Consider the following 22,644-nt stretch of genomic DNA (forward strand, 5'->3'; position numbering starts at 1 on the left):
GGTTTAGAAAATGGTTATAGATATATCCATATCGATATCGTACAATTTGGAATTAATCCTCTAGTCCGTCCTGGTCTAAATACTTCATGCTTGACATGTGTCCTTGATACAAGAATGAATAACTTCGATGACGCTTTATTGGGAGGATTCCAAAGTCCCCTCAATAATGGCCCTGTTTGGTCATCAGTTATCCCGAGGTATCAAGTTTCATTGACAGACCCTTATATCAGTGAATTCTTGAATGCTTATATTCAGTTTTATGGTTTTAATGTTGCCCCACAGTCACAGATCGCTCAGCTCCATGCTTCTACATGCCTGAGATTTGTCTCCACTTCCATGCCACCTCTGAATCCAAAATTAACTGGTAGAGCTTTAAAAGAAGGTGTTATTGTTGGCCCTGGTAACACTACTCCCCTACAGATTGGTTTTGCAGAATGTACTCTTCCAGATGAATGGAATAGTACTTATGTTCCACTTTCACAGAAATATCCTCAACTGCAAACCTCTAAAGTTCCTCCGAAATTGTCTCTCATCCATCATCCTGACGGATCCACTGGTCTTAAATTTACTACTCCTTCACTTACTAGATCTATGTCATCCTTCCCTAGATCTACAATCTTGGGTGGTAGGAATCCACAGATACCCCCTGTTCCTAGAAATTTATCATCTGCTCCAAGAGAGGATCATAGGAAATCCACCTCTCAGCTACCTGATGATTGTCAGTTCTGTGTTCCATCTTCATCTTCTACATTCCAGACTGATGAAACTCCTAGCTCTGAAGTCTTTATACCTGATATCAAAAGTTTCTCACTTCCTAGAGCTCAGTCAGAAGTTATTGCAAAAATACCAGAAAGATATTTAGAATCTGGAAATTCTAGAAGGACATTTAGCAATGGAACGAAGAAAGCAGATTTCCAATGGTTATCTATGAAAGAAACTTCTGATCCCGATCAGAATGAAAATGAAAAGCTGCATAATTATACAAACTACCAAATAGTTTGTATGCTTCAGAATATTGATGATATAGCCCGAGATGTTTTAGAAATCAAAGAGCACATCAAAAAGATGCATACTGGTTATGTTGAGACATTGGGGATCCAAGATGAAAACACACAAAAGTTGAATAATATTCAGTCAAACATGGGTATTATCTCCAAGTCTTTAGAACATCTTACAAATGCACTCCCCACTCCTGCTTCTCCGCCTCATTATAGAGAAGTAGATGTCTTAAGTTCAAAGCTGAAATTCTCCTCCAAATCTGATGAATCAAAGCAAATTCTTTTTAAAGGGATAGAGAATATAGATAAAGCCAGACTTGAGAAAATCAAGAAAGGAATCAATCTAGCTAGAGAAAAGACAGAGTTGATGAAAAATAGACTAGCTGATATTCCTTCTGTTGAAAGTCTAAGACTACCAAAGAACTATGTTAGCCTTAGTTCTTTGATGAAACAAAATGGCCAACCATCTGCTCCTTCAATAATGGCCATGTCAGGAGTAACTGGTGAGCAAACACATGGTGAATCAAATTCTAAAAGAGACAGAAGTGATTCATTTTTCCATTCCAACAAAGGGAAAAGAGGTGCCAGTGATACCAATGCACATGAAGCATCAGCATCCAGCCCGTTCAGCAGATATACTGAAAATCTGCAATCTGTACCTGTAAGGCTAGACAATCCTGCTTCCAGAGGATATGGAAATTCATTATTAGTAAATATTGATTGCCTTGATTATAATGAAGTAATTGTTGTTTTGCATAATGTCCATGCTTGGGCATTACAGAGGAAAGCCGAAGCCAAAGTGTCATGGTCTGATGTAGTGACTCAGATTGTATGGTCTTTTACTGGCATACTAAAGCAATGGTGGGAAAGGCTTGCAGAGGAAGAGAAAGATCAAATAGTTGAACATAGTACTGATCCATTAAGAGCACTGTTTGAAGCTTTAAAACATGAATTTGTTGGATTAGTCCCTGAAGATTCAGCCCATCATTCACAGTTATTTCTCTCCCAGAAGTTATGCGACATTGATTACTTGCAAGAGTATTTTTGTGTTATGCAAAAGCTTCTGTATCAGGCTAGTGATCCACATAATGTTGCCTATCTGAGATATTATATCCAGTCTATGCCTGGAAAAATTCTTGATCTAATTAACCAGTACATAGCAGATCATAAAGTAAATTTGGAAGGACAATCATTTGCAGCTATTCACCAATTGATTGTCACAATATTGCAGAAAGAATGTGCAGAGAGCAAAGCCAAGAAGAATTTTTCAAAACAGATGCACTTTAGCACAAAGCTTTGCAATAATTTCAAAGAAACCTATAATTTTGGTTGTCACAAGAAAAGTGAAAGAAAGGTTTCTAAAAAGACAAAGTTTGATAACTCTTGCTCCTGCAAGGCTGATAAATACTTTCCTAAAAAGAAAAAATACTTTCCTTCCAAAAAATCATTTAAAGGACGAAGGGTAGTATTTAGGAAAAGATCAAAACCTTCTAAAAAAGGTGTGTGTTTTATTTGCGGTAAAGAAGGTCATTATGCTAACACTTGCAGAGAAAGAAAGGATAAAAAGCAGATGAAGATAATGAATATCTTTTCTACAATACATGATCCACAAGATTGGGATCTCATATCCCACTCTGATGGAGAATATTTTGAAGTTTCAAGTTCTTCTTCAGAATCTTCGGATAGTGAAATTCCTGAAATCAGGAAATTAACAATTGATTCAGAATCATCTGATTCTGATGAAACCTTCATTCCTGATATTAAAATGTTTAGTTTGAATTCCTCAGGAGAGATACAGCCAGAAGATATCAAATGGGGTTTAGAAAATGGTTATAGATATATCCATATCGGTATCGTACAATTTGGAATTAATCCTCTAGTCCGTCCTGGTCTAAATACTTCATGCTTGACATGTGTCCTTGATACAAGAATGAATAACTTCGATGACGCTTTATTGGGAGGATTCCAAAGTCCCCTCAATAATGGCCCTGTTTGGTCATCAGTTATCCCGAGGTATCAAGTTTCATTGACAGACCCTTATATCAATGAATTCTTGAATGCTTATATTCAGTTTTATGGTTTTAATGTTGCCCCACAGTCACAGATCGCTCAGCTCCATGCTTCTACATGCCTGAGATTTGTCTCCACTTCCATGCCACCTCTGAATCCAAAATTAACTGGTAGAGCTTTAAAAGAAGGTGTTATTGTTGGCCCTGGTAACACTGCTCCCCTACAGATTGGTTTTGCAGAATGTACTCTTCCAGATGAATGGAATAGTACTTATGTTCCACTTTCACAGAAATATCCTCAACTGCAAACCTCTAAAGTTCCTCCGAAATTGTCTCTCATCCATCATCCTGACGGATCCACTGGTCTTAAATTTACTACTCCTTCACTTACTAGATCTATGTCATCCTTCCCTAGATCTACAATCTTGGGTGGTAGGAATCCACAGATACCCCCTGTTCCTAGAAATTTATCATCTGCTCCAAGAGAGGATCATAGGAAATCCACCTCTCAGCTACCTGATGATTGTCAGTTCTGTGTTCCATCTTCATCTTCTACATTCCAGACTGATGAAACTCCTAGCTCTGAAGTCTTTATACCTGATATCAAAAGTTTCTCACTTCCTAGAGCTTAGTCAGAAGTTATTGCAAAAATACCAGAAAGATATTTAGAATCTGGAAATTCTAGAAGGACATTTAGCAATGGAACGAAGAAAGCAGATTTCCAATGGTTATCTATGAAAGAAACTTCTGATCCCGATCAGAATGAAAATGAAAAGCTGCATAATTATACAAACTACCAAATAGTTTGTATGCTTCAGAATATTGATGATATAGCCCGAGATGTTTTAGAAATCAAAGAGCACATCAAAAAGATGCATACTGGTTATGTTGAGACATTGGGGATCCAAGATGAAAACACACAAAAGTTGAATAATATTCAGTCAAACATGGGTATTATCTCCAAGTCTTTAGAACATCTTACAAATGCACTCCCCACTCCTGCTTCTCCGCCTCATTATAGAGAAGTAGATGTCTTAAGTTCAAAGCTGAAATTCTCCTCCAAATCTGATGAATCAAAGCAAATTCTTTTTAAAGGGATAGAGAATATAGATAAAGCCAGACTTGAGAAAATCAAGAAAGGAATCAATCTAGCTAGAGAAAAGACAGAGTTGATGAAAAATAGACTAGCTGATATTCCTTCTGTTGAAAGTCTAAGACTACCAAAGAACTATGTTAGCCTTAGTTCTTTGATGAAACAAAATGGCCAACCATCTGCTCCTTCAATAATGGCCATGTCAGGAGTAACTGGTGAGCAAACACATGGTGAATCAAATTCTAAAAGAGACAGAAGTGATTCATTTTTCCATTCCAACAAAGGGAAAAGAGGTGCCAGTGATACCAATGCACATGAAGCATCAGCATCCAGCCCGTTCAGCAGATATACTGAAAATCTGCAATCTGTACCTATAAGGCTAGACAATCCTGCTTCCAGAGGATATGGAAATTCATTATTAGTAAATATTGATTGCCTTGATTATAATGAAGTAATTGCTGTTTTGCATAATGTCCATGCTTGGGCATTACAGAGGAAAGCCGAAGCCAAAGTGTCATGGTCTGATGTAGTGACTCAGATTGTATGGTCTTTTACTGGCATACTAAAGCAATGGTGGGAAAGGCTTGCAGAGGAAGAGAAAACTCATTTGAGTGAAGTCTCCCTGCTCTGCATCTGCGAGAAGTTTTCTCGATCTGCTTGCATCACGGAGGTTAACTCTATAGTCTGTATTGTGAAGTTCGAGTTCTTTGAGTTTAGACGAGACGAGATTTCCCTGCTCTGCATCTGCGAGAAGTTTTCTCGATCTGCTTGCATCACGGAGCGCTAGTCTCGTATCTGGTCTCATATCTGGAGTCTGTAATTATCTGAGAAGCAAATATATATCTTGGCGCATCTTTGCTGTATACCTGGTTCTTTCTATGTTTTATGGTATCAGAGCCATCTGGTTCTTTGTCCAAGAGCTGTTTTAAATTGTCTGGTTCTTCCATTGAGTAGTATTTGTCCGAGCTATTGTCCACGAGTCTAAGTTTGCGATAAGGCGCTGGTAGAGAGCTGTGAAGGTGAAGGACTACCGTGTTTGCTTTCCTGGTGCACAAAAGCTTTGATTCTCCTCTGTTCAGGTGCTTACTCATACTTTCTTTCAATGGCTGGTTATATGAATGAGTTTTCTCTTCAGAAGCCCGAAGACAGAAAGATAGCTCATAAGAATCGATGGTCTTTTATGAATAAGTTTTTGAATAAAACCAGAAATGAAGATGTTCTCTATGATGAAAAAGTATTAGTACAAGAATTTGAACCACAGCCTAACTGGACATTGCCAGAGATTGATATTGATAAACTCTATAAAATGCCTGTTTTCCAGTTTCGAGCTGCTCAGTTATTTAGATTTACATCTGTGAATATTCCTATTTCCACTGGCCAGTCTGTATATCAAATCCCACTAATACAGCCAGAAGATATCAAATGGGGTTTAGAAAATGGTTATAGATATATCCATATCGGTATCGTACAATTTGGAATTAATCCTCTAGTCCGTCCTGGTCTAAATACTTCATGCTTGACATGTGTCCTTGATACAAGAATGAATAACTTCGATGACGCTTTATTGGGAGGATTCCAAAGTCCCCTCAATAATGGCCCTGTTTGGTCATCAGTTATCCCGAGGTATCAAGTTTCATTGACAGACCCTTATATCAATGAATTCTTGAATGCTTATATTCAGTTTTATGGTTTTAATGTTGCCCCACAGTCACAGATCGCTCAGCTCCATGCTTCTACATGCCTGAGATTTGTCTCCACTTCCATGCTACCTCTGAATCCAAAATTAACTGGTAGAGCTTTAAAAGAAGGTGTTATTGTTGGCCCTGGTAACACTGCTCCCCTACAGATTGGTTTTGCAGAATGTACTCTTCCAGATGAATGGAATAGTACTTATGTTCCACTTTCACAGAAATATCCTCAACTGCAAACCTCTAAAGTTCCTCCGAAATTGTCTCTCATCCATCATCCTGACGGATCCACTGGTCTTAAATTTACTACTCCTTCACTTACTAGATCTATGTCATCCTTCCCTAGATCTACAATCTTGGGTGGTAGGAATCCACAGATACCCCCTGTTCCTAGAAATTTATCATCTGCTCCAAGAGAGGATCATAGGAAATCCACCTCTCAGCTACCTGATGATTGCCAGTTCTGTGTTCCATCTTCATCTTCTACATTCCAGACTGATGAAACTCCTAGCTCTGAAGTCTTTATACCTGATATCAAAAGTTTCTCACTTCCTAGAGCTCAGTCAGAAGTTATTGCAAAAATACCAGAAAGATATTTAGAATCTGGAAATTCTAGAAGGACATTTAGCAATGGAACGAAGAAAGCAGATTTCCAATGGTTATCTATGAAAGAAACTTCTGATCCCGATCAGAATGAAAATGAAAAGCTGCATAATTATACAAACTACCAAATAGTTTGTATGCTTCAGAATATTGATGATATAGCCCGAGATGTTTTAGAAATCAAAGAGCACATCAAAAAGATGCATACTGGTTATGTTGAGACATTGGGGATCCAAGATGAAAACACACAAAAGTTGAATAATATTCAGTCAAACATGGGTATTATCTCCAAGTCTTTAGAACATCTTACAAATGCACTCCCCACTCCTGCTTCTCCGCCTCATTATAGAGAAGTAGATGTCTTAAGTTCAAAGCTGAAATTCTCCTCCAAATCTGATGAATCAAAGCAAATTCTTTTTAAAGGGATAGAGAATATAGATAAAGCCAGACTTGAGAAAATCAAGAAAGGAATCAATCTAGCTAGAGAAAAGACAGAGTTGATGAAAAATAGACTAGCTGATATTCCTTCTGTTGAAAGTCAAGAATTAAATAAATATAAACAAAAAAAACTTGGAAGAATTAAATAAATATAAACAAAAAAACTTGGAAGAATTAAATAAAGTTACTTGGGAGATTAATGTAACTATATTGTAAAATTACAATAAATAAACAATAAAAATAAAAATAAATAAATAAATTATTGCATAAACAATTCACATATACATAAAACAAATAAAAATAATGTATTCAAGCAATTAAAAGTACTTCATAATATATCCAAAAAAATAAATAAATAAAAAATAATTAATTAATTAAAATTTGCAATTAATTATAAATTACAATAAATTATAAATTACAAATAATTAATTATAAATTACGAACAACTATAAATTGCAATTAACACTTATACGTAAAACAAATATAAACAATGTATTCAAGCAATTAATTAATTAATTATAAATTACAATTAATTATAAAGAACTTTAATTATAAAAGAACTTTATAATAGCAATTATTTATAGATTACAATTAATTACAAATTACAATAAATTATAAATTACAAATAATTAATTATAAATCTTAATTAATTATAAATTACAATTAATTATAAAAGAACTTTATAATAAATAGGAAAAATTATAAGAATATAGTAAATAGTAAAAATCTAGTTCATTCAAATCATAGGTTAGTCGGCTAGCATAATTGTCATCTCACACAACCATAAACATATTTATCACCACTATCTCTCTTCTTTGTAAATCAAGTCCTGATGATGAGTCTTGGTCTAGACTCGAAACGTCAACAAAGCAAAAATGAAAACTGTGGAATATCCGAATTCAAATTCTAAAAAACCACACCACAGAAATCTACAATCCATTATGGTAAAAATAACTTACTTTTTGCCCTATTTATAGTTTTTAAATAATATTTTTACCAAATTAAGGCATATTTTACTCATTTTTTAATATTTTTCCTCAAAAATAGTAATGTGTGTTTCCTTGTGCAACGACAGGTCATATGTTCTTGGTGACAGTGATTTATCTTGACTGATTCAACAAGTTTTATTTTATCACTTTTTTGGACTCATCAAAAATAAATGAAAAAGCGACCCCCTGGAGTCATCTTTAAGCTCTTTTCTGACTCTCGAAAAATGAAAAGATTGTCGAGTACTTGTCATTTCGAACTCGTAAAAGTAAATGAAATGACATCTACTCAGTATAAGTTTAACCCTTTTCCGGACTGAGATAGACTATTGTACGAAAAATGAATACCTTAGTTAAACATGGCTAAGAGGTTCTCTTGGATATTGTTTTCTACCTTTTCGAGTTCAAGAGACGATTTACGAAAAGGGACCTTTGGATTTTTCTTTTTCACTTCTTTTTCAAACTCTCTAAACATGAAAAATATGTCGAGTTTTACCTCCGTCAGACTCGTAAAACTTAAACGACACAGGACTTGTCACCATGACGAGGCTGAGTTCCTCCTTCCTAGGGCTTGTAAAACTTACTAGGATGGATTCATCCAAAGGGTGAACTTATATGGCAAGCATATGTTATCCCCTTCAAGCTTGCGATAAAAAATATATGGGGTACTCACCAGAAATGGTGGGGGAAAAAGTGAAAGTGTTCATCTCTTGTATCTTGTAAAGGTAGCATGTCTCTCTTGAACATGACACTCATTTGTTACTCGTGTCAGGTTTGGGACATCCTCACTTGGTCACTTGCCTTCCTGGCTTTAGGGAATCCATTTTTCCTCTCATCTTATCATACCATTACATCATCATGACCTCTGATCTTATTTTGGGTCAAATGTTGCCAAAATTTGGAGTTATGTCGTCGATATGTTTAAGAGAATTCATATTTACAGTTCTTTACCACCTATAAATTGTCTAACTTTCAGCGACAGTCCTCGATCACACTTATCTACTTTACTACATCCTTTTGTTTTGTGTTGATGATGTAGGATTAATTATGGCCCTCCTTCGACGTATCACTTCCTGTCGACTTCAGTTCATTAACCAGGAAATATGATCTAGAAACTCCCTTCCAGTACCTTAGAGATTACATGTCTCAATGGAAATTTCTTCGTATTCGACGACAAGTTTACCTCATTGACCTTCAATTGGATGATTTCACGGGTGTTCGACTTCAGCTTCATTATTCACAGTCGTGGATTGTGTTGATTGTACCTTGAGAGCCATTATCATCATTGGTGGTTTCTCTCGTGCCTATTAATGGTTTACATCATTGACCGGTAATCAGGTGGTTTTCTATGATTCTTGACTTCGACGCATCTATTCACATGTTAGAATTCATACATTGATCAGGTCGAGATGGAACGCAAGACCCTGGATTTTGTCTGATAAAGTCCAGGTTGCATAGAGTTATGATTCAATCATGATTGTACACATGTTTCCTCTGGCAGATAGTTGCGACCATATCGTGGGTCCATATTCATGATCCTTTCTATTTGGATGGTTGCGCCCATACCGAGGATCTTCGCACATGATCCCTTTTATACGGATGGTTGCGCCATACCGCGGATTCATGTATTATTAGATGCCTATTCCTGTATCGTTAGGCATGATCATCAAAGATATGAGATATGTATATGTATATGTATATGCCTCATTTGCAGGTCTTCAGACGGTGTCATTCTCATCCTTGCACTGAATTGTAAGGCATCTCATCCATCACTCCTTATTCTGCCTTCATGCTTTAGGGGGCATCTGTTACACAGTGTTTTTCATACCTCCTATTCACTTCTTGTTCCATATCCCGAAGTGCCAAAACATTGACTATTGTGCAGCATATCCATCATGATATACAGACCATAACCTCCCTAAAGAATAAAAGGAAAACTGCCTTGAATCCATTCTGGAGAAGGTTGCGTAAAAACCTTATTTTTGGCATCAGTTCATTTTGCTTCACTGCCTACCCGTGCTGATGGAAGGTTGCTCAGTTATACACTAGCGTTGTTGAACCTATTTTGGCAGGTTTTCCCAAACTGGAGGAGAATCTTTTCTCACTAGAACCTTTGGGAACAACGAGTTGGATATTGGTTGTTGTTGATATGGTCGAGCTCTCTCATTTCGGCTTCTTGATCTTATCATTATGGGATTTCCCCTTGAGATGTGGACCTTCCTCCCTCTTTTGTGGATCCCTAACTCCCTCTTCCTTCCTATAAATTCACTCCCTTCCATCCCCAAATGGTTGGTCATTGATTGTTGCATCCCTATGCTGAGATTATGCTTACATGCTACCCATTCTAGCTTGGAGAAGGAGTGTTTGAAGAGTCTTTGCTTGGACTTGGAAATCCACCAAAAGGAGGTCTCCAACATCAAGGCATAGGTTGTATGCTTCCCTTTTTAGCTTATTAATATATACATTTGATGTTCACTTTCCATAATTGTGTAAATGTTTATGCTATTAGCTTAATGTTCCTTGATCTGTTAAGTAGTTTATGTTTGATGTATGCCATATATGCTCTTGTATCTTGCATAGTACTTTTATCTTCCTTGCAGGTACTCAGATGTGAAGAACAACTAAGGAGTGAGGCCTGGAGCAAAAGATTCAAAGCCATCTCCAAGGATTGAGCGATTAGCATCAGAGCAAGGTAGGTTTCTCCTTCTCTCTGCATTTGTTAATTATAATCTAGGAAAGTGTATGTTAGATTATTGAGTTTGTTGCTAGACCCACTCATTGGACTAGAGGGATCGCCTTTGTCCGCATATGGGATTTTCCTTCACAACATTCTCTCAACTACTCCATTTTATTGTGGATTTCTAGCCACAGAATACTGCCTCGTTATGCCATGCTCCTCACTGAATTCTTCAAACTCTCTTGAAGTGTATTCTCCTCCTCTGTTTGATCTTAAGCATTTTATCTTTAGATCTTTTTCATTTTCTACCTGAGATTTAAACTTCTTAAAATGTTTAAGCGCTTATGATTTATCTTTTAAGTTCATGATCCATATGGCCCTGGTAAAATCATCAATAAGCATCATAAAATACCTCTCTCCTCTTAGGATTTTTTCTCTGGTTGGGTCGTAGATATCTGTATAAATTATCTCCAGTGGTCTAGATGAAGAGAAGTCCTTTGTCTTGAAATGAGTCCTAGTTTGCTTACCAAATTGACAAGGCTTGCAAATTGAACTATCAGGCCTTGATAGCCTTGGAAATCCTCTCATAACTCCCAACTTGCTGATTTTTATTAGACTCTCAAAATGCATATGACCAAGTCTCTTATGCCATAACTGGGTTTCATTTGTCTTGCTCAAATATCAGCTTACTCTGGAGTCATCAAACTAATATACATTATTGTGTGTTTGACTTCCTTTCCCACCATCTTTCCATTCTTTTCATGTTGTATATCACAATCTTTGGATTGAAAGGTCACATTATAGCCATTATCACACATATGGCTTACACTAACCAAGTTGTGCTTGAGACCCTCTACATACAACACATTTTGGGCTTTAGTATTTTCATCAAGACTGATTATACCCTTACCCTTAATTCTTGTTGGGGCATTGTTTCCGAAAGTGACATTTTTCCCTCTGTCCTTTTCTTTTAGAGACAAGAATTTTCTCTTATCCACATTCATATTCTTGGAACAACCATTATTCATGTACCATTTGTTCTCTTGATTATGTGCCAATAGAGGAAGCCCACATTCCATGTTCTTTCCAAACTTGTGTTTCCAGTTCTTCTTGTCCTTTGAAAAGGTTGGTTGCCAAGTGTTCCAGGATTTAGATGGATACTCAAACTTGCTTCTACATTTACTTTCCTTGTGCCCAAAATTATTACACTTGAAGCATTCAACATTAGCCATCATGGGAGAGAAGGGATTTCTATCCCTAGAAGGAGAGTTTTTAGATCTATAATTCTGATACTTATTGTATCTAGAATTTTCATCTCTTTCAATTTTGACCCTTCTACAATCAATAACTTTATGTCCAAAGATATGACATTTATAAAAATGACCATAAAATTAGTGAGAGTACATGAAGTTAGAAATTTCATGAGTTTGTTCATGAAGGTACCTCTATTGTCTTGTTGATTGATTCATTCTTCGTTGGTATGACTCCTTTGGGAAGTTGGAATTATTATTATTCTAGTGCTTCTCTCTGGCTTACTACCTTTATGCCTTCATTGATTCTTTCTTAATGCACCTTTGCATAGCTCTGAGGTTCCTCACATCCCGCAGACCTTAATTTCATCTTCCCCATAGAATATTCTTATGGTCTAGAGTATCCCAAACTTGTTTTCTTTTCTGGACACCTTTGATTGTTTAGAATATGGTCTAGCTTCCTTATTCCTTTTGTAAACTTTTTATTCGTACCATTCTCGGTCTCCAATTTCTCAAGATCCGTTCTTAGAGAGACAAATTCTACCTCGAGACACTGACAATTTTCTTCCCATTCATATATCAAATCATTAAGAACTTCTTCTTTTCATTTAGCTTCTTCTAATTTGACTTTCAGGAACAAAATTTTGTGTCTACATATTTTTTAGATCATTTTCGTCTTGACTTTGAACATCTCTTGATTTATATGCCTATTCACTTCTTTTAGTTTCTCACATATTCCTTGTTTTGTGTTCTAGTAGAAGAGCTAAACTATCTTTTCTTTTAATGGCTTCAAGTTTTTCTTTTTGATAAACAGATTCCTCCTTCTCTGAGTTGTACCTACCTTCTTCATCATGTTGTAGTTGTTATTTTAGCTACATGTTTTTTCTCTAGACCTTGTTTAACTCATCAATAGCACTGATGAGATCCCCTTCAAAGTCCACTACTCCTACTTCTTCTTCTTCCTCTTCAGAGTCTGTAATAGTTTGTTTCTTGGAGTCTGCTGCAAATTCCGTGAGTAAATACTCATTTGACTCATCCTCTGAGGATTTTTCGCTGTCTGGATCTAGTTTTGAGCTATCCTCTTTGGAGTGGAGCCCTTTTTTCTTAGAGAGCTTCTTCTTATGATGTTTTTGATATTTTCTTCTAAATTTTTTATCATCTTCGTTTTATGTCCTTTATTTGTAAGGGAACTTGGATGAAAAATGTCTAATTCTTCCACAATCAAAGCATTTAAAGGTCATCTTCCCTTTATACTTTCTTGAGCCATTATTTAGTTTCCTGGCATGTTGAGCTAGCCCTTGATCGGATTCATGGTTGGCGCAGTCTTGATGATCTATGTGCTCCTTAGCCTTCTTGGACACCTTGAATGTTTCCTCCTTTGGTTCAGACTTCTCCTTTCCTACTCCCATCTCATAGGTTGTGAGAGCATCAAGCATTTAATCCATTTTGAGATTATTTAGATCACACATCTCTTCAATGGCAAAGACTTTGACATTAAATCTCATGGGTATAGATATTAATACTTTTTGAACAATTATATCTTCTTTGACATCTTCACTGAGTTCTCTAATCATATTGGTTACTTCATCGACTCTGAGGAAGTATTCTACTATGTTTTATTCTTCACTCATTTTTAAGCTTTCAAACCTCATTCTAAAGGTTTGAAGTTTGGTGTGCTTGACTTTATTATCTCCTTCATGACTTTGATTGAGCTTGACCAATACTTCCCTAACATACTTACAGTGCATAACTTTTATTAGTTTGGATTGTCTAAGCCCAAAGAGAATGCAATTCTTGGATTTAGCATTATTCCCATACAACTTTTTACCATCTGCATCAGTGGGAGGGACAGCAGGGATAATACAATCTACTAGTACAGAGCTCCAAACATCTACTCCTAGGGACATGAGATAGGATTCCATCCTAACTTTCCAAAAGACATAGTTCGTCCCATCAAACACTGGTATCTTGCTTGAGTAAGCATCCTGACTCTCTTTCCTAGACATAATTCGTTATGTATCTACCTTCTAGCAGTTAAATTGAACTTAAGGAACTTGGCTCTGATACCAATTGTATTACTGAGAAGGGGGTGTGAATTAGTAATAGTGAGATTCTTAAATATTTAAGTACAAACCTTTAATTATATTCACTATCGTTAGTTACGTGAGAGAACATTCATACTACAATAACCATGAACATTAAGATAAGACATTCACATATGCACACAATTCATCAAATGAGCAGAACACACATATTGACACAACTATTTTTATGTGGAAACTCAAAGGGAGAAAACCACCAATTTGTTTGTTATTATGATATAATTTAAGCACCCACTTCATTACATCAAGCTGTTTGTGACTACCCACTCATAGGAGGCCTCAACCCCCTTCAGATAGCAAGCCACAACTTGCCAAGAGGCACCAACCTCTTATGAATGTTTGTCACTACCTTCTCTAGCCATTGTTCTACTTTTCATACAATTTTCAAACTGAAAATAAAGGCATATACATATACACAAAAATGTAAACCTGATCTACTACAATACCAACCCCTTTCCTTCAACTTTTCATTTCTCCTCTGAACTATGCTCTCTATTGATCCACAAGCTCTGGTCACAGCCCTTTACAACATAGTATCTCGGTTAAACACTTGGCCTAGTCACCCTTTTATTTGCACACTCACGGCCCAACACTCTGTTATGCTACTATACCAATAGGTGTCATATTTCATGATTGACTGGTAAAGTCCCAAATATGTTCATCCTTTCCCTGCTGCAAAGGTTCCATATTTTGAAAAAAAATCAAAAAGCTTAAAAAATGTAAAGAGGGTATGCCCTAAAAGAAAGATCAAAGGGCAAAAAGAGTGAAATGGTCAAAAAGAAAAGAAATGAACCCCAAATAAGGAAGACCAGGAAAGTGTGCTAGTCCAAAATGCCATTACTATTCTATTTTTGCGAAGAATTTCATTGGGTGCAGTTAGTTCACTCTTGCCACAGTTGATGGATGGCCAAACAGCTTAATCTTGGCCAGTTCCTGTTTGAATTTCTTGTTTTAGAGATAGAGAATAAAATCTGTCCAAACAGTTCAATCTTGGCAGATAAGTAGTTAGGTAGAGAAGTAAAGGTGCTCAACAGCTAAATCTGAGCCCTTGGAAGAAATAAGGGCAGACTTAGATAGGATTGCAGTCAAAAGAAAAGAAGAGAGTAAGGGTTTGCTAGTCCAAGTGCACCCATGTAAAAGGAAGAAAAAAATGTTAGGTACTGTAGGCTGGGTAGGCAGTTTTGGTGTTGCAGAAGCAGGCTTATGATTAATTTTGTTTCTCAAAGAGGTTCATCTCATTTTGATATCATAAGTACAATGGCAATTATTTGGCTACAAATCAGGTGATGCATGTCTAACTTCCCTTCACACTTCTCCCAAAATCACTTACTAACCTCCCCCCAAGGAGATTGAGATCTGCTCAATACTCCTAAAATTACCCCATTTCATGAAGAAGTCTGAGTAAAACAACATTCTTGCCATAGGCAAAGAAACCACATTTCTTGTGTAAAAATCCTCTTGTTCCCTTAGCCTAAGTTATCCAACTTTATAGCTTGGAACCCTCTTCATAAACCCATATTAACTACTAACATTATTACTTAAATCCCTTACAAATTCCCCTTCCTGTATTAATATATCTTTATAAAAAAACCCCCTATGTATAATAATCTCGCCCCTGGTTAATATATAACCATAACACTATATAAACGAGGGTTTAATGGTTCAGCTGGAATGCATTAAAAACCTCCGCCGCGCAAATATTCAAAAGTTAATTAACACCTGGTTAATTAACAGTTTAATCCCCCCGACAGCCAATAGCAATCGCCCCGATATATTTAAAAACATTGTTTATTACATGGGTCCCGCGCCATAGCCCTGACCCATCTCCGACATACCGCCAACTATTGGATCCGGTCTTGTTGATCGGACAACTCCAGATCATATCACGCACTCCCCATCATCCGTAGTTTACCGCCCGGGGAGCCAGCGATATTACTGTTGTACCTGGGACACGCGGCATCCTCCCGGCATGCTCGCGGCCCCTCCACCCAAAACCACCACAGCGCATAAGCGGTGTGGGTCAATACCGCTTACCGCCCTCCCGCTGACCCCGCCCGGTGACGTCATCGCCACGTCAACATCCGTACCCCGCATCACGACAAAACGTCACGTCCTGATGACGTCAGCCAACCCAAGAGCGCCAAAAAGCCCCACGAAGCCAATTTTTGTTAAAAAACCTGTAAAATTATCATTTTCTTTCATTTTCTTTCGTTGTTCTCGCAAGACTATTGCATGAAAATTAACGTCCAAGCAGCTGCGCAAGCTCCAGTCCGCCACCCGACCAAGAAAAGACCAGCATCCCACTGCTCAATTCGTCAATCAACCTGCCAATTGCACTCGTGCGCTTCCAAAACACAGGTATTTATCCTGTCCCACCTCCTTAACCTATGTTTTTGGTTTTCCTCTGCAAAATTGTACCTGTAAGAACCAAATTCAAGCCAAAACAATCCATAATTGCCATACCAGCCCATTCAGAACTGCTTTTTTGTCCTTTTTTCCATAGAAATTCAACCTCCAGTTCAAAAACACAGAGAATTGAACAATGGAAGCCCCAGTAGCCCTCAATGTCGCGCCTCTCAATGCACCTCATACAGACCAGCATCATTTACCCTTGGCCAATAGAGATTTCCAAATAAAAGACCCAATTGGTTGCCAAAATCATCTTCATACTTTTTGCCTAATCAGAAACAGTCATTTGAACAATTCTGATATCTATGGAATATGGGAATCCAATCTCCCCAGGTATTACCTTCCCTCAGTCAATGTGTTCCCAGATATTATTTGCCACTGTTGTGCCAATTATGACCCTGTCAGTAAAGCAGTTATGACTCCATCACAAGTTGTCCTTTTCTACATAACTGCTGAGTCTATCAATGAAATGCTACACTTCCATCCATTTCAGCCTCTTGCTCCTCTTTCCATGGGATATTTGTTGGAGCAAGGCTCTCAACTTTCCAGTGCAGAAATAGCTCGGATTTCTAAGTTATTCATGAGACTAGATTGCTAGCCCCAAGGCCCACCTCCTTATTTATATGTCTCGTTCAATGAGACTAGAAAAATTCTTCTTGACATGATATCAGTAATCTTGGGATTCAGGTCCAGTGAATTTGTGGATGAGATGGTCTTGGTTCTGTTGTCCACCTTCACTCTAGAACAGCCCCCTGCTATTAAGTATGACTATGCCTCCTTCATTGTTGACAAAATCCATACTCAATTCATGAATTTGGAAAGAGAAGGAGTGTTTAAATACACCACTTTCATATACCACCTGATGTTGTATTATCACCCAAACATTTTTATATTTCCCATCAAGAAATTGGATTCCAAAGGAGAAAGGAGGTATGTAATCTTTTGGACCTCGGTCTTCCACAGAATTGTTGAATCCCCTTATACCTAGTGTGAGTTCATTGACTTGTTTATACATCCAGCCTCCACTCTATTGATAGGAGCTCCTCCTCCTAGGCTCTCTGGTGACCTAAGGAATATTTTACAGCTCTCCAAGAACTACAGGATAGGTGACTGGTACTTCTACCAGGATCACACTGAAATCAGGATATATGGCTGTGAGTTGTGCCCTTATAAGCTGCCAAAATATGTGCCCATGAGACTGTTTGCTCTGGAGTATTTCAGGCAACTAATCAATGCAGATTTAACTCACTTTTGCAATGTCAAAAAGAAGGCTCAGTTGAGGATAAGAAACCAATTAGGCCCCTTTATCATTAATAAAAGGGAAGCATGGGAAGATGCTGATAAAATATTAGGGGAAGACCTTAAATTGAAGAAAAGCTTCTGGTGGGTACCATATGACCCAAATGGCTTCATAAGTGAGAGAAAAGTAAAAAACCGGTTGTCAGCTTACACACATCATAGGATCCCTGAAGTAGAACAATATGCCAATCAGGATGAGTGGATAGAGGGTACATTAGTAGAAGAACTTACTCGGCAAGAAAAAATGGAACAAGCTATGAAAGATTTAGAAAAGACCCTTGACCTGGACTCTTTTGGACAGGTATCTTTCAAGCTGCCTCAGCAAGCCGGAGTGGGTACATCTTCTGCTGGAACTTCACAGCAACCAATACAAGAAATCAGCACACCAGTTTCAGGTTCTTCTAAGGGCAAGGAAGTAGCAGGCACAGAGCAGCAAGCCATGACAGATCAGCAGGGGCAAATTCCTCCAGTACAGACCAAAGCAGCAGAGATTCCAGCATTACAGACTCCTCTAAATGAGGAAAAGGGCAAGAAAAGGGACAGAGAAGAAGCCACACCCATCAGTGGACCTGCAGAACAGCCAGGTGCTAAAAGGCAAAGACTGAATCCTCTATCTGAAGAGGAAATCATTGAAGAAACAATAGAAAGCCTAAGAGGTGAGAGGGCAACCAGCCCACAGACCTCCCCAGTGATAGACACATCAACCAGCTCACATAGGCAGGAGTTGGAAAGGCAGCATAGTGTGGAATTTTCATCCACAAGGCCACCAAGCAAGCAGACCTCTGATGTCAAAAGAACATTCACAGAGATAAAGGCTAGAAATGATCCATTGAAGCTGCAAATTTATGACCAATATCTCAAGATGGCCCCCACTAAACAGCAAAGACTGATGTCTGCCTATGAAATTAAAGAAGGGAAAATGATCATGAGCTATTTCAAGCCCAAGGTGTAGCAACCACAATCGGCCGCTGATTATATCAGGACAAATTTGGAGGTCTTAGCTAAAGACATTCATCCGATAGACCAGATTGAGTTGCACAAACAGACCGGAGAGATGGTGTATTCCACACTAGCTGATAAAGCGATGCTGGCTCATAAATTGCAAAACTCATTAGAGAACACTTCTGCTCAGCTAGAATTAGAGAAAGCTTCTTCCCTAGCAAAGGACAACAGGATAAAATCTTTGGAAGATATCATCGTTGAACTGGGACATGATCCCAAATATGCCAAAGGCATAAAGGCACTAATGAGGAAAAAGGAAGAGGACATTGTTGCCCTCAGAAAATAGCTCAAAATGCCTCCTTCTATGCATCCGCAAACAGCATATGTTGTACAGCAGAAGCCCGAAGAGGACATGATGGACCTGCTCATGAGGTTGAATGAAAGATTGAGTGAGATGGAGCAGGCATTGGAGAAAGCACTACAAGAAAAGCAGGGAGAGTCGACCTCCCAGCCACCTCAAGTAGCTCCAGCAGTCACAACTGCCCCTTCCATAGTTATAACAGCAGTGCCTTACATTGTCCCAGCATCAACTGTAGAAATCACCACAGGTACCTCAGCAACAGCAACAGCACCAAGCAGCAGTACAGCTATGACCACAGAGCAATTAATCAAAGCCATGGAGGAGTTGAAACTCCAAGTATCTGAATTGAAGCAAGTCAAAGAAAAACTGGCAAAGATTGAGCAAAGCTATGATAAATCTAAAATGAATGTGGCAGAGAAAACAAGGGAAGTCAAAGCATTGGAAAATAAGGTAAGAGCCTTAGAAAAGGATCTCTCTCTGCATAAGCCTCTGGCAGAAATCAGAGGAATTTTGTGGACCAACATCATTCAATCACTTAGTGGTGTATGGAGGTCTATTCAAACCATTTATGAACAGATTGATTTGATAAAAGTAGCCCAAGTAGAAATTCAGAAAACAAGAGCCGTATTGGGACAGATGCCTGAGCAAGCCAACAGGCTAATACATTTTTTGAATACCAAGACCAGTGAAGAATTGGAAGCGTTGGATATTAGAGACAGAACAGGAACCATTTTGGACATCAAGAGAGTTCTAACCATGAGAAATCTAATGCAAAACTTAGATAGAAGATGCTAGGACATGCAAGTAGAAATTGATTCTTTCACAGACAAATTTACAGTCCTGAATCAAAAGGGTTTGCCGAGTCCTTTGGGAGATAATGATCGTTTAATGAAGCACAAGGACTATGTACACAAATTAAATACATTTTCTGTCAATCAAGCTAGTGCATCTTCAAGTACTTCAACAGAAAAAGCACTTCCATCTGGCTAGTCCCTTTATGACAGCCTGGAAAATCCTTTTTACATAGAGCATGAGGTGAAGCATCTGTTCACTATCCCACCTAATTTCTTCAAGTACACAGAGACTGATGACACTTTAAGGAAGTTGCAGAGACATAAAATACCAGGACCAGAGAGGTGGCAAAGCATGTTAGAGATCCTGTAAACTAATCTTTGGTCAAATGTAAAATGGTGCACCATTTATTATAATGCGCAGAATAGAAATGAACCACGGTCCTGCGGGTCAAAATGCATCACATCAGCGTTAAAGGAAGTCCGGCCAAAGCAGAAATATCAACACAGAGGATCCGTAGAAAACAGTTGGGAACCAACTTGCAGCACCTACCTCCAGTACTTCTCATAAATTCAGATTAGCCAGCACAGAACGAATTTGTTGCATCTATTTATTGTCTCCCTGTTTTCGAGACTGTCTGTCTCTATCTATGTAAAAGAAACATTAATTGTCAGCAGATATTTATTTTTATCAGATATTTTTCACAATATCTTGACATTTTTGTATAAATACCCCCCCTAGACGAAGTATTTGGGGTTGGTTGGTGGTGGATGTTCATAGCTTTGACTGTAATACTGAACAATTTTTGGAATAAAAGGTTGTTGGAACCATTTTGTCTTGCTCACTGGATGAAGAATTGATGCTAAGGACCATGTTGTAGAATTCTTGAATCATTTCATGGATCAATAAGTCCCTTCTAACTTGTGTTTTACAGTTTCTGTGTTTATTATATCATCTATGTTTCATGATCTAAATAATAGAGAAAAAGAATAACTTAGAATTTGCTTGTTTGTACTTTGCTTTCAATCTCTGTTATTATTAATGTTTTCTTTAGAATTAGCATAAACAGTGAATTCTTAGTTGCTCCTGTTTTCCCTGGTTCTTCCATCTTGAATATTAGCTGAGGAATTCTTAATTGCTCCTCGGCAGTAATCATCCACTATCTCTCTGTCAACATGATGAAGGATTCTTAATTGCCCTTCACCCATTGACTCCATTCCATCTGATTCCAGCTTATAAATTGTTCCATATTTGAGTACCTTGCTCTGTGATAAATCCTCTAATAAGAAACTTAACCCAGGAAGCCATCCTTCTTGACTCCATCATGCCCAATGGACTGAAATGTTTCAGTTTTACCTCACTGTTCTATTGAGTCCCCATCCTTCCAACCAAAATTCAAAACAAACCTTTGCACTTCATAACTAACCTAATACACCTCAAAACAAAACTAAATCATAAAGAGAGAGCCCTCTCTGGATGCAGATTGGCTAGAATCTGTGTCTAAAAGATTGGTTTGTCGTTACCTCAGTCGTATTCCCTTTCTTACAACTTTTGGGAACAACCTGAGTGATAACATACTCTTCATCTCATAAGAATTCTACACTCCCACAACTACTCAACTGCACCTGTCAGTTTTGTCCCTCTGTTGCACTTGGAACCATGTTGTATTTGTAGTCCTTCATGCTTTCTCTGATATATTTATATCTAATAGTTTGTTATAGCATGGCATGGTATGTTGGTGTTCCATCAGATTTCCTGCACTATGAAACTAAATTCAATTTTGGAGATGAGCTTGGTTCACTCACCATCACAGTCACATGGAATCGCTCACATGTTATTTAGGTGTATCCCATACTAAGAATGTGCTTTTAGTCATCCTGCACACTCCAACAAGGCTTCTCATTCTTCATAAACTCCCACAAAGGCCTGAGTGTATTGAAGGCATGGCTCTCCTTCCTACAGTAGTTGCACCACTCTATCAGAGCCCATAGATTTATTGATATGTTGTCCCAGAGTCATTCTCTTCATTTATTTCCCTATGGCCTACAAGAAATTTTCAAAGGAGGCTTGCTTCAACTTGAAACTGACTTTACAGTCTCCATTAATACAATGGCACCAACTTCTTTGTGCAGATTTACTATTAACTATCGACTCATCCAAACATGTTGCACAATGCTATGTATGACACATAGTTCAAAGTTGTTGACTCATCCATTAACCATATGCCGCTTCATGAGTCAGATCATAGAAGCTCTGGTACCAGCAAAATTTCTAAAATGAAGTTTCATAAGAGTTACAGGCTTCCAGGCTTCCGAGCACTGGCCCACCAGGGTGCACTTTCCTTTAATTTTGGACCGCGCTCCTTTAAATGCTTGCACACAGTAGATTTTCCGTATTCATGACTTTGATTCCCTTGGTCTTCGTTAATTCCGAGAACCAATTCATGGCGCTAAGGTTCGAAGCTCCTTTCTCCTCGCAACCCTGACTCTCTTTTTTTAAATTAAAAATTATTTATGGGGTTCTGACCCTCTAAGGTATGTTTCCAGTGACATCATGCTGATGTCATCCATGCCATGTGTTGACCTGTTATCAATCCATGTGTCCATCGAAAATGGCCCTTTCGGGTGCCTAAACATGCAAAAATTGTTTGCCACATGTCCATTTGTTATGTAATGCTAATGTCATCTCTGACCAATAATATGTTGCCACTTGTCCTGTCAAAGAAGAGATAAAGGGTCCCTTGATCCTTGGTTTTGCAAGCGATTTCCTTTGTAAATGGTTCTAAACTCTTAGTGACTTGTTGTCAATGAAAATTTTAAGGATGGAAATGTATTTTAAATTTTAGAAACCTTAGAAAATCTTGTTAGTCCCTAATATGAAAATTGTAAAATGTTTAGTGATATTTTAATAAAAATATTCAAATTTCTAATGATTTTAAATAAAATTTATAAAATTTTGGTGATAGTATCTATGAATTTTTGGTGATTTTTAATGTGA

This window comes from Pinus tabuliformis, chromosome 4_2, assembly GCF_031772625.1.
Source record: "Pinus tabuliformis cultivar Carrire ecotype Pingquan chromosome 4_2, CPIR1, whole genome shotgun sequence".
Lineage (NCBI taxonomy): Eukaryota > Viridiplantae > Streptophyta > Pinopsida > Pinales > Pinaceae > Pinus > Pinus tabuliformis.